Consider the following 13,444-nt stretch of genomic DNA (forward strand, 5'->3'; position numbering starts at 1 on the left):
TGGGTGTTCATTGGAAGGACTGATGTTGAAGCTGAAACTCCAGTACTTTGGCCACCTCATGCGAAGAGTCGACTCATTGGGAAAGACTCTGATGCTGGGAGGGATTAGGGGCAGGAGGAGAAGGGGACGACAGAGGATGAGATGGCTGGATGGCATCACCAACTCTATGGACATGAGTTTGAGTGAACTCCGGGATTTGGTGATGTACAGGGAGGCCTGGCGTGCTGTGAATCATGGGGTTGCAGAGTTGGACATGACTGAGCGACTGAACTGAACTGAACTTTAAGACAAGGAGATTCCAGAATTAATATTTAACACACACTAACAAACTGTGTAACTGTTATACTGCCCATCCCCAGCAATATGTCCTCTTTCAACTGCACAACATTTGTACATGTCTTTATCTTCTCTAGGGAGGGAATTTTACTACATAAAAGACCTCTGAGATGTTCCCTCATTTGTAATGAAATCAGCAATGCTCTTGATGTGAGTAGTATTTCAACCTCAATTTCAGAGAACCCTGACAGCTTTCATTATTATTGCTTCTTATAGTGTGATGTATTGTAAATTTATACTCATTAGGATGTCCCCAATATTATAGAGGAGTAGTCTAAAGAGTTATAGTATACACAGTATTTGTCTTTTTAAACTGTCATGTATAAAAATTCTTTTTCTTGATGGTGAATGGCTGGCATAAGCAATACAGAGGCTTTTTATTTTGTCAAATGGTGCTGAGTCTAAAAATCTGAAAAACACTGGAAAATCAGCCTCTCTATCATTTATGTGGATTTTTGATTCTCACTGTATTTCACAGGGCTACTTCATAAGTCACGGCTCTTTTTTTTTTTTAATAGAACAAAAGGATCAGATGATAGAAAATACAGTTGAGCCTTATCTGGCTAGTAACTTAAGAGCTCTCAAGATTCATAGTGAAATATTGAAAAGCGTGAGCAGAGTGACCTGATCAGAGTTGTGCTTTATTTACTACAGCTAATATGGTCATGCCAGATTTAGAATGACTTGAACAAAAAAATGTATGCTGGATCAGAAATACCCTTTTGGAAGCTAATTCACTGATTTTATTCAGAGGTAATAGGATTTGGACTGTGGTGTTGCCATGGGGAAAATCAGTCAGGTATGAACCAGAATTTGGGAAGGAGGTGACTAGATGGTGGGAAGAAAATAGAAGCTGAGAACTCTAAGTCAGAATGACTATAATATTATGATGCCATGATTACAATTAAGGAGGTCAGCATCTTAATTAGTTGTTGCATCTAAAACAAACTTTTTTCCATCTGTACTCCGTCCCCAACCCCGTGACAGTATTAAGTAATGGAGCCCATGAGAAATGGCAATGGTATAGTGTTTCAGGAGATGCAAATTCCCCCAGCTCCCACTGCAGTCAAAGGCTGTCTGTTTACAGGTCTTCTGCATCCTAAGATGATATCCCACCTCCATCTACTTCCAGTCATTATATGATCTCTGAACAGGAGTTGGAAGAAGGTGCTACTGGAGGGCTGGAGACATTACTCTGGCTACTTTGAAATGCCAGCATCTGCCAGGTGAATGCCTGTCTGCTTTTGTGGCTGGTACAGGCCAATCCTTTCTGAACTAAGGGACAGGAAAAGAAATGCAAACTCTCTTCCACTTCCTGGTGCCCACACCAGGCCTGTTTCTGGCAGAAACCTCATGTGCGGTCCCCACTGTATTTTATAAATCTAATATCACCACCTTATAAGGAATGAAATTCCTACCACACAACTGATCAAAGTAGTTATACTTCTATGTCTCACTATGATCTTCAACTTCTATTTTCCAGGTACTTCTTAGGGATTTTATTGAGAAATAGAACAGCCTAAGGCAGGAACTGTTAAAATAAATGGCAGTTGGTTAAGACAGGAGATGTCACAGGTAGAAAACTAGTATATGTAAAGCTTAAGTAAATGCCCAAATATACCTTAGGCTTACTAAACCATGTGACTGACTCATTCATTAAAATAAAATTGATTTTTTCATATCAATTCTAGTTATAAGGAGGTCATAATAAATCTTATTGTATGGCGATTAAGGATAAAAATCTTAATGTTAACTTACTTAAAAGTTCTCTCTTTGGGACCTCAATATACTTTGAAGCCATTGGCTATCCAGTTTCTAAAAAGTCTTTAAAAAGTGCTTACGAAGAAAACTAAGAAACATACTCTCCTCAGTTACTTTACTATACATTTTGAATTCTCTTAAATACATTCTCAATTCCTTTATTCAGTCATTTATTAAACATATATTAAGCACTGCATGGACTTATTCTCAAATTATAAGAAAAGCAGAAATACAAATAAGCTATATTAAAATACATGATAAATGCAGTAAGAACAGGAGAGCATATCTCTACTCTCAAAAGATGAGCCAAAGAAGACTGCAAGCAGGACAGATGTCCCAAAGGGCTGTGGCAGGCTGGCAGGAAGCAATAGTGTGTACAAAGAGAAATCCAAATAGCTGGGGGCTGGCATATTTTAAAATGTCAAGCAGGGTATAACACAGCTTTGCAGTTGAAGTAGAATAGAAGGTAAGTAGTCTGGAAGGAAAAAAAAAAAATATATATATATATATATATAGGAATCTAAAGAAAACCTGGAAGTTAACTATAGATGGGAATAAACTATGATTATATAACTAACAGACATGACAACCAAAACTCAGGGTAAATATAGTAAAGATGGAGAAAAACATTGCGTAATAGAACATTTTAAGAGATAAACAATCAGGAGGTCTTGGACAGGATAGTTGATTGGACACTGAAAAGGAGACATCAGAATGCTCATAATGGAGACCCAGGAGGACTGAAGAGAGTAGCATGTGAAGAATAAATAAGCAAGGTGTCCTGTAAATCAGGGAACAGAGAGTTCTGGGAGTGAGTAATTAACGGGTCCAGTATATAATGTAGCAGAGAGTGTCCATGAGGTAAGAGCTAAACAATTTTCAGTTGATCTGGGCATAAAAATGGCAAAATTTAAATCCAGCATTTCTGTTAAAGTAGTGAAGACAGCAGGTTTCAGCTGATCAGGAAATGAAAACTGAAACATAAATTTAGGGCTATGTTTTTATGGAACTGGGTGTGTAGGACCAGTGAATCAGTAAGGGTAACTGGAGTGGCGTACTGACCAGTTTATGGGAAGACAGATGGGAAGCTGAAGCAAATTAGTTTAGACATGGATAATCAGAAACCTCTATATCTGCATCATAGTAGAGAATAGACTTCACTGGATTTAATTTTATGTCCTTAGAGTTAAAACATCCATTTCTGAGTATGGTGTCACAAGAGTTGTTGAGAATATTGCCCCCTTCTCCATCTTGAGATGCAGGTGAGAAGCTGAAGATTTTAATGCCATCAAAAAACATTTATTGCTTGAGGTATGGTTCTTTCTTTCTGATAAAATCTATGTAATTTTTGTAGTTCCTTTTATGTCTTGCTGCCAACAGGTACAGAGTTAAATATGCCAAATTATAGAAAATACAGATTAACCCTGACAGTGTATCTTCTTTCTTTCCTTCTTGATTTATCTTTTGTTCCAGATTTATTAAGATGTTTTGTGGTAAGTGATTATACTTTTTAAAGAAGCAGGATAAACAGGTACCAAATGATGCAGGTGGTACAGTGTCTGCCCTTGATGTCAGGATGCAGGTTAAAGTAGCTTTTTGAAGGAGCTTGTACACATGGATACAAAATCCAACATTAAGTTATAAAAACATCCTGAGCTCTTCTCTTAGTTTCAATCCTTGTGTTCAACTCCGAGATATCTAACAAGGTTTATTTTTCAGTCTGAATTTCTCCACTGGAAAATTTTGATAATTTTTTTTAAAGTAGGTAATGACCTTGTCTTTGTGCCTAATTGTGCATAATTACCCGAACAATGGAATACCTTCCAAAGCATATATTAACATGAATTGAGAAATTGTAACAATGGAGTTACAAATGACTTTGAAAATATTGTGATCAAAATCGAAAGGTAAGTAATGGCAGTCATTCTACTGAACGACAGAGTGAGTATTAGAATCAATGCATCTGTTAGCCAGTATTTGAAATTAAAAGGGAATGTGTAATTCATCATTCCCTGGTTGTAATTCAGTCAGTCAATTCAACGCTGACCTATAGAGAACCTTACCTTTCCTTTCACACTTTTAATGTTAAATGTTGGCCATTTGGAATAAATTTGATTTAGGTAACCTTTAGTGGAGTGCAGGTACATGGATGCCATAAATGTCAAGAAAAGAATAAAGCTCTGTCTCTTCATGCAGACATATAACAGAGAATAAAACTGTCGTTGGTACACCTTAGATAGTCATGGAAAATCTGCTTATCTTGAGTCATCAACTGAGAAAAACATCATCAAGAAAGGTAATATAAGTAGAAATTAAAATGAACCAATATTAACGAGAGAGGGCAGAAGTATCGTATTAATCACCTCTGTGTCTTCAACAGCATCTAGTGCAATGCCTTAAATTTTTGGCCCTCAGCAAATGTGTCTTGAATCAATGGCATTTTAAGTTATTCAATTGTAGGTTGTTGTTGTTGTTTAGTCACTGAGTTGTGTCCAACTCTTTGTGATCCTGTGTACTATAGCCCACCAGACCCCTCTGTCCATGGGATATTCCAGGCAAGAATATTAGAGAGGATTGCCATTTCCTTCTCAGGGAATCTTCCCAACCCAGTGACTGAACCCAAGTCTCCTGCAATGGCAGGCAGATTCTTTATGACTGAAGCCCTTAATTGCAGGTATCCCCATTAATTGCATATCCCCTAAGATATATATTTCTCTGTTAGGTCTCATGGTCATGATGTAAAGAATAAAAGAATAAATAATTTATAAATGAATAAATAATTCCTGATATTATTTTAATTGGAAGCTGGTTTTTATTTATTCTAAGCTCCAAACTCCTTGCTATGGATTGAATATTTTTGTCTCTCTCCTCTTTGGTTGAAACCCTACCCTCTGAATGTGATTGCTCCAAGAGGTGGGCCCTTGGGAAGTAATTAGGATTTGATGAGGTCATGAGGGAGGAGCCCATAGAAAATTCACAAAGCTCTTGCTTCCTCTCTCTGCATTCCAGCACATGCAGATATAAGCAGTCAGCTGTCAGCAAGCTGCAAGAGGCCCTTACAAGAATTAGACCAGGCTGGCCCCCTGCTTTCAGACTTCCAGACTCCAGAACTGTAAGAAGTAAGTTTCTGTTATTTATAAGCCACCCAGTCTTTGGTTTTTCTGTTATAGCAGCTCAAATAGAAAAGGTATTTTATATATCACACATCACATACACAGTTGGAGAATACAGAGACTAAGGAAATTTTTCATGATACTTGTAACCAAACCAACCAGCCACATGATTTAAGCTTCAAAGGAAAAAAAAAAAATAGGAGAAAGTACCCTGTACCATTTATCACTAAATTTATCACTTTTTGGTTATTTGTGTATTTGAACCTGAGTAGGTTCTCTGATTTGATTTCCTTTGCAGGCATCCTTGCTCATTGATTCTGTAAGATTTCCTCTTTATGAAACTAGAACTTAATATTTAAGCAAAGACTTGTGATTCAATAGTAGAGATTTAGCCACTCCAAGTCTATTAGTTTCCCTAGGCCAAAATGGTTTCATTAGAGTTGTACAGATGAACAGGAAAAAAAAAAGACTGGAATCCAAATTTCCATATATATTCAGAAAAGTAACATATTTATTTTCTTTTTACTAGTTTCTCACAACCATTATGAATTACACATTTGGGATTACTTAAAAGAGTAAAAGTAATCACACTTGATTAAAAATGACTTGCATTGTTTAATCTGAGATTGATACACTGATTTTATTGTATAAAGGTACTGATTTACCTTATTGTTGGTATAACCAATCACCATAACACATTATCACATACGATGTAGAATACTGATTACAGTGCTGCTTTTCCTTCACTGGAGTCATATTTACAGACGACGAACAAAGGCAATTGGAGAAGGCAATGGCAACCCACTCCAGTACTCTTGCCTGGGAAATCCCATGGGCGGAGGAGCCTCCTGGGCTGCAATCCATGGGGTTGAGAAGAGTCGGACATGACTGAGGGACTTCACTTTCACTTTTCACTTTCATGCGTTGGAGAAGGAGGTGGCAACCCACTCCAGTGCTCTTGCCTGGAGAATCCCAGGGACAGGGGAGCCTGGTGGGCTGCCGTCTATGGGGTCGCACAGAGTCGGACACGATTGAAGTGACTTAGCAGCAGCAACAAAGTAAAGTAGGGTTGGTGGCTCAGATGATAAAGAATGGCAACCCACTCCGGTATTCTTGCCTGGAGAAACCCCATGGACAGAGGAGACTGGTGGGCTATAGTCCACGGGGTCTCAAAGAGTCAGACATGACTGAGCAACTAAGCACAGCACAAGAAAGGGAACAAACTAAATTTCTAGCTCATAATGCCTTGCGTTTGGCTTGTAACAATCTGTTGAAAAGATGACCAATGCATTGATATGATTTTCTCATTAGCAATTAAGGAAAAGAAAGCACACTACTTTCTAAAACTTTAGGTAGAGAATGTACATTTTCTTCCTAATATTACAGTAACTGGAAAAGGTTCAAAATAAAACTCCAATATAAAATACTAAAATCTTTCAAATCCTCACATGAATTTCGTTCACTTTCAGAAAGAGCATGAAACTTCTCAGCCATTTAAGAAAAGAACTTAAACATAAACTTTATCATATGCGATAACTGTAAATACTTACCCATACCAAAGCCCATTTAGGAGGAAATTAGGCAATTAGTAACTGCTCTTATGTCTGAATTGATTAGGAACAAATCCATATTTACCATAGCAGCTTCTTCCATTTCAAAACACATGATATTGATATTATTTTAAAAAGCAGGAATAGAAGGAACATACCTCAACATAATAAAAGCTATATATGACAAACCCACTGCAAACATTATCCTCAATGGTGAAAAATTGAAAGCATTTCCTCTAAAGTCAGGAACAAGACAAGGGTGCCCACTTTCACCATTACTATTCAACATAGTTTTGGAAGTTTTGGCCACAGCAATCAGAGCAGAAAAAGAAAAAAGGAATCCAAATTGGAAAAGAAGTAAAACTCTCACTATTTGCAGATGACATGATCCTCTACATAGAAAACCCTAAAGATTCCACCAGAAAATTACTAGAAATAATCAATGACTATAGTAAAGTTGCAGGATATAAAATCAACACACAGAAATCCCTTGCATTCCTATACACTAATAATGAGAAAACAGAAAGAGAAATTAAGGAAACAATTCCATTCACCATTGCAATGGAAAGAATAAAATACTTAGGAATATATCTACCTAAAGAAACTAAAGACCTATATATAGAAAACTATAAAACACTGGTGAAAGAAATCAAAGAGGACACTAATAGATGGAGAAATATACCAAGTTCATGGATTGGAAGAATCAATATAGTGAAAATGAGTATACTACCCAAAGCAATTTATAGATTCAACGCAATCCCTATCAAGCTACCAACAGTATTCTTCACAGAGCTAGAACAAATAATTTCACAATTTGTATGGAAATACAAAAAACCTCGAATAGCCAAAGCGATCTTGAGAAAGAAGAATGGAACTGGAGGAATCAACCTACCTGACTTCAGGCTCTACTACAAAGCCACAGTTATCAAGACAGTATGGTACTGGCACAAAGACAGAAATATTGATCAATGGAATAAAATAGAAAGCCCAGAGATAAATCCACGCACATATGGACACCTTATCTTTGACAAAGGAGGCAAGAATATACAATGGATTAAAGACAATCTCTTTAACAAGTGGTGCTGGGAAATCTGGTCAACCACTTGTAAAAGAATGAAACTGGACCACTTTCTAACACCATACACAAAAATAAACTCAAAATGGATTAAAGATCTAAACGTAAGACCAGAAACTATAAAACTCCTAGAGGAGAACATAGGCAAAACACTCTCCGACATAGATCACAGCAGGATCCTCTATGACCCACCTCCCAGAATATTGGAAATAAAAGCAAAAATAAACAAATGGGACCTAATTAAACTTAAAAGCTTCTGCACAACAAAGGAAACTATTAGCAAGGTGAAAAGGAAGCCTTCAGAATGGGAGAAAATAATAGCAAATGAAGCAACCGACAAACAACTAATCTCAAAAATATACAAGCAACTCCTACAGCTCAACTCCAGAAAAATAAACGACCCAATCAAAAAATGGGCCAAAGAACTAAATAGACATTTCTCCAAAGAAGACATACAGATGGCTAACAAACACATGAAAAGATGCTCAACATCACTCATTATCAGAGAAATGCAAATCAAAACCACTATGAGGTACCATTTCACACCAGTCAGAATGGCTGCGATCCAAAAGTCTACAAATAATAAATGCTGGAGAAGATGTGGAGAAAAGGGAACCCTCTTACACTGTTGGTGGGAATGCAAACTAGTACAGCCACTATGGAGAACAGTGTGGAGATTCCTTAAAAAACTGGAAATAGAACTGCCTTATGATCCAGCAATCCCACTGCTGGGCATACACACTGAGGAAACCAGAAGGGAAAGAGACACGTGTACCCCAATGTTTATCGCAGCACTGTTTATAATAGCCAAGACATGGAAGCAACCTAGATGTCCATCAGCAGATGAATGGATAAGAAAGCAGTGGTACATATACACAATGGAGTATTACTCAGCCATTAAAAAGAATACATTTGAATCAGTTCTAATGAGGTGGATGAAACTGGAGCCTATTATACAGAGTGAAGTAAGCCAGAAGGAAAAACATAAATACAGTATACTAACGCATATATATGGTATTTAGAAAGATGGTAACAATAACCCGGTGTACGAGACAGCAAAAGAGACACTGATGTATAGAACAGTCTTATGGACTCTGTGGATGAAGGAGAGGGTGGGAAGATTTGGGAGAATGGCAATGAAACATGTAAAATATCATGTAGGAAACGAGTTGCCAGTACAGGTTCGATGCACGATGCTGGATGCTTGGGGCTGGTGCACTGGGATGGCCCAGAGGGATGGTATGGGGAGGGAGGAGGGAGGAGGGTTCGGGATGGGGAACACATGTATACCTGTGGCGGATTCATTTTGATATTTGGCAAAACTAATACAATTATGTAAAGTTTAAAAATAAAATAAAATTAGAAAAAAAAATAGGCAAACTATAAAAAAAAAAATAAAAGCTTTGTATAACTCCTATCTTTTCAATTGCCTATATCTGACATGACATAGAGATGACATTTAAACATACCTTTAAATCTAGTTATGCACATATTTTGTAGTTTGCCATCAGTGTTACAACTGAACGAGCTAATCAACAGACTAAAAGTGATTACAAATGTTAAATAAAATCAACTCCATTTAAAAAATCTACTCCATTATAAAAAGTCCATCATTTAATATGGGAGGTAGACCATTACACCATCTTTCTCAGAATCCTGACAAACAATATTGAGATTCTAAAGTGTAAAAGCATAAAAAATATGGGGAGGAAAAAAGTAATGATACCAACCATTAGTAAAAATCAAAGACGTATGGATGAGAAAGGTTGAGAGACAAAATATATATATATATATCAATTTCCATAAGATCCAACTAAGAAAATGAAGAGGGGGAAAAAGCAGTCTTACAGTGGGATTTAATTCCAGATATAATATTTAAATACTACTATTACATTTGTTTAAAACTTGGGCAAGCCATTTTTCTATTGGATACTAATTCTCTTAGTTTTGATTAAGGATGTTGGGGTTTATCAATAGCTTTTAAAAAGGAATTAAAAAAGAATTCCATATTGGAATCTCTCATGGAGTTTTTCAATAATATGTATGTTGGCACTCAACTTTGCTCAGTCTCCTTGGAACAGCTAAGTCAAATCACTGTCAAGCAAAATTCACTTTTTCACTGGCAAGCGTCTTGGGTAATGAGATTAGGAATATAAGGAAATTACTTTCTTAAGGAAAGAAAATGATTCTGAAAATAACAAATTTTGTTATCAAGTCTTAGATTTCATTTGAAAGCTTTGCAGAAGCATAGGGAGCCAGTCTGGAGACTTGAACAGAGCAAAAATCATGGAAGGACCAATCTCAGCCCAAATTTTATGGTGACCCTTCATTCTGAAGAGTAAAATTAAGTTGGAATCCACAAGTAGAAGACAATATGGCTTAAACCTTTCGTGACATCAATTTTCTTATATTTAGGATGAAGAGTATTGACTAAGCAGATTTAAATTTTATCTCCAAGTACTTCAGTACTTTGGCCACCTCATGCGAAGAGTTGACCCATTGGAAAAGACTCTGATGCTGGGAGGGATTGGGGGCAGGAGGAGAAGGGGACGACAGAGGATGAGATGGCTGGATGGCATCACCAACTCGATGGACATGAGTTTCAGTGAACTCTGGGAGTTGGTGATGGACAGGGAGGCCTGGCGTGCTGCAATTCATGAGGTCGCAAAGAGTCGGACATGACTGAGCAACTGATCTAAGTACCTATTTGCTTAAATATTCCATTTACTTAAATCTTTGTTGTTATTTTGTTGCTTAATGGCTCAGTCATGTCTAACCCTTTTGCACCCCTTGGACTGTAGCCAGCCAGGCTGCTCTCTCCATGGGATTTCTCAGGCAAGAATACTGGAGTGGGTTGCCATTTCCTTCTCCAAGGGCTCGTCCCAACCCAGGGATCGAACCTGCAGGCAGATTCTTTACCAGTGAGCCATTAACTTAAATATTATTTAAAATGTTACATTCACTTAAATATTCTTCATCATTACATTTAACTATATTTTACCGTAAAGTATAAAGTCAACTGTTATTTCATTAAGTAGTTTTCTTTTAACTCTTCAGAACACTTTTATTAGGGTTTGAGTTATACACAGTAAGGTGTATACATTAGAAATGTACAAGACTCAACGAGTCTTCACTTTGTGCCCATCCATCTAACCCTCATCTAGATCCATTCACAGGGTATTTCCAGCCCTCCAGAAGTTTCCCTCTTCAAAGACAACCATTATCCTTATTTCTATCACAACAGATGAATTTTGTCTGTTCTGGAATTTCATAAAAACGCAGTCACCTGGTATCTAGTTGTTTTTTTTTTTTTCCCCCTGTCTGGCATCTTTCACTCATCTGCTTTTGGAGATTTATCCTTTGTGCACACAGCAGTATTCCTGAACTCTTTTTTTAGATTAAAAATTTAAAGAGTGATGAGTGATCACTGGCTGTTGATATGTAGTTTGGTAGTATTCTGTCCTTTTAAAAAATAACCACATGTTCTTAAAATAAAATCACATTTAAATAGGAACCATGTGTTCATGGAAATCCTTCTTAACCAGATTTGGAACTGAACTCAACTACTTGTTTTAACCACCATAAAACAAGGTTCTGTTTACCTGAGGATAGGCCTGGTGTTTGGAAATAAATAAGCAGTCTCTACTGGACCTGCTTTGTAAACTCGGTCCTATTAAATAATGACAACTGAAACAAGAGGCTTTCAAAATAGGAGAAATAGTTTCAAATAGCCCCCCTCCCCACTTTGTTTTCTAACTTACCAAACTTTGTAAACAAGCTTTCTTTCAATTATGCCTTTGCTTTTTCAACATGAACATGTAAAGATCACTTGAGAATAAAATATTGCATTTATCTGTGGAATAGTTCAGGCCTAAACAGCAGTATGTAAAGCTCTGATAGCAAAAAAAAAAAAAAAAATGTCAGTATGTCTGCCTCCAGTTGTGAAGGGATTTATGACAGAACAGATTTTCATTTTCTCGAGTTTCAAAATGCATCTTACTTTCATAAATTCAACCTTGTACAACTGAATGTCTGAGTCAGAAAAGCTAAAACAATTTTGTTAGAAAAGAAAATGGGAAAAGGGTCGAGGGGTAAGTTCCACACTCTGTTCTTCTAGATAAGATGTCCAATTTAGAAATCATACAAGCTTATATATTTTCAAAGTAGGATGTCTGTTTCCATCATTAAGGTTACATAAAGAGAGAATACATTTGAACAGTAAGTAACAACAATTCTGGAGAGATATAGAAATAAAGGACTGTCTTCCAATATCAAAGTGATTTCTCTAACACAAAGCAGTTAATGACTGTGCTTTGTTCAATGTGGCTTAATCTATATAACTCTTGAACATGTTCTGATAAAAGCCTTTTCTTGATTAAACATTGATATTGGACATACTCATTGACAGAAGTTTCTTCAACACCTAACTTCAAAGTAATCTTTTTGACACCATAGAAGATGCAATCTATCGCCTGCCTTAGAGAAAGTTACAATTTAATTACAGTGATGAAATAGTCATAAAAAAATTTTGTGGCAAGATGAGATCTAAATAGTTGTATGCTAGAATAATAAAGGAGTTTTGCATAATGTGAGAGTTCTTCCCCAGCTACAGGAGATTAATAAATGTTTTGGAAGACAAAAATCTAAGTAAGTTAGTGTTGACAAAAAAAGATAATAAGAAAACCTGTTAGAGTATATATATATATATACACACACACACACATATATATATTTAATTTTAATACCACAAAATAAGACTCTAAAAGGATATGCTACATATTACTATACAGTGGGCCCTGTGTATGCATGGGTTCTGCATTCACAGATTCCACCAACCACAGATACAGGAGGCTGGCCCTACTCCACCCTTTTATTAAGAGTCTGAGCATCTGTGGATACTGGGATCTATGGGGGTTCTAGAATCAATTTATCATAGACACAGAGGATAACTATTATTTTACTTAATTTGATAGATGAGTTGCAGAATATTTTTTTCCCAGACATTTCAAGGAGAGGACTATAAGAAGAAAAAGATTTCTTTCTTTTTACACTGAACATGGTAGTCCATTTCTTTTTACTTTTCAGGATGGAAGACTCGTGGTCCCCTCCCTTCCGGCTCTTGCCCCTCTCAGCTGTACTAGCATACTGTGCCTTGGCTGTCTTGGTTCTCACAGAGAAGACCCCAGGGGGGATAGCTATACAGCCTGAGTTTAGTTTTCCTGGCTCTCCTTCACCCTTCCCTAGTTCTCACAATAAAGGTTTGTGCCGTGTGGTCTGGTTTAGGGTATTGAGAGGGTGTCATCACCGTGAGAAAAGCAGACCTCAGAAATTCACTGATCCCAGGATGAGAGGCACATGGAAGGGACTTGAACCCAATCCCAGCTTGCAAAAACATCTGAGTGAGGAAAGTGACTCCCTGCTGTTATAAAGTTTCTGTGTTTGTATAGCATGGTTAGAGTGAAACATTGTTATTAATGCATTTGTTTAAGTCAGACTGTTAGGTGGCTTTTCTAAGAGTCAGACAAGTTTCATGCTTACTTGGATCAGCTTACATACATGAAGCAACATTACAGATATCTGTGCTTTGAGACTTGCTACAACTGCATAAT

The 13,444-nt window shown here is 36.9% G+C and overlaps 1 protein-coding gene across 3 annotated transcripts in view; it reads right to left on the minus strand.

The window, feature by feature from the left end:
• Window positions 1-13,444, minus strand: part of CNTNAP2 (contactin associated protein like 2) — a 2,326,438-nt gene that overhangs the window by 1,254,856 nt on the left and 1,058,138 nt on the right. The gene's annotated exons all lie outside the window — the stretch shown is intronic.

Source organism: Bos indicus x Bos taurus, chromosome 4, assembly GCF_003369695.1.
Source record: "Bos indicus x Bos taurus breed Angus x Brahman F1 hybrid chromosome 4, Bos_hybrid_MaternalHap_v2.0, whole genome shotgun sequence".
Taxonomy (NCBI): domain Eukaryota; kingdom Metazoa; phylum Chordata; class Mammalia; order Artiodactyla; family Bovidae; genus Bos; species Bos indicus x Bos taurus.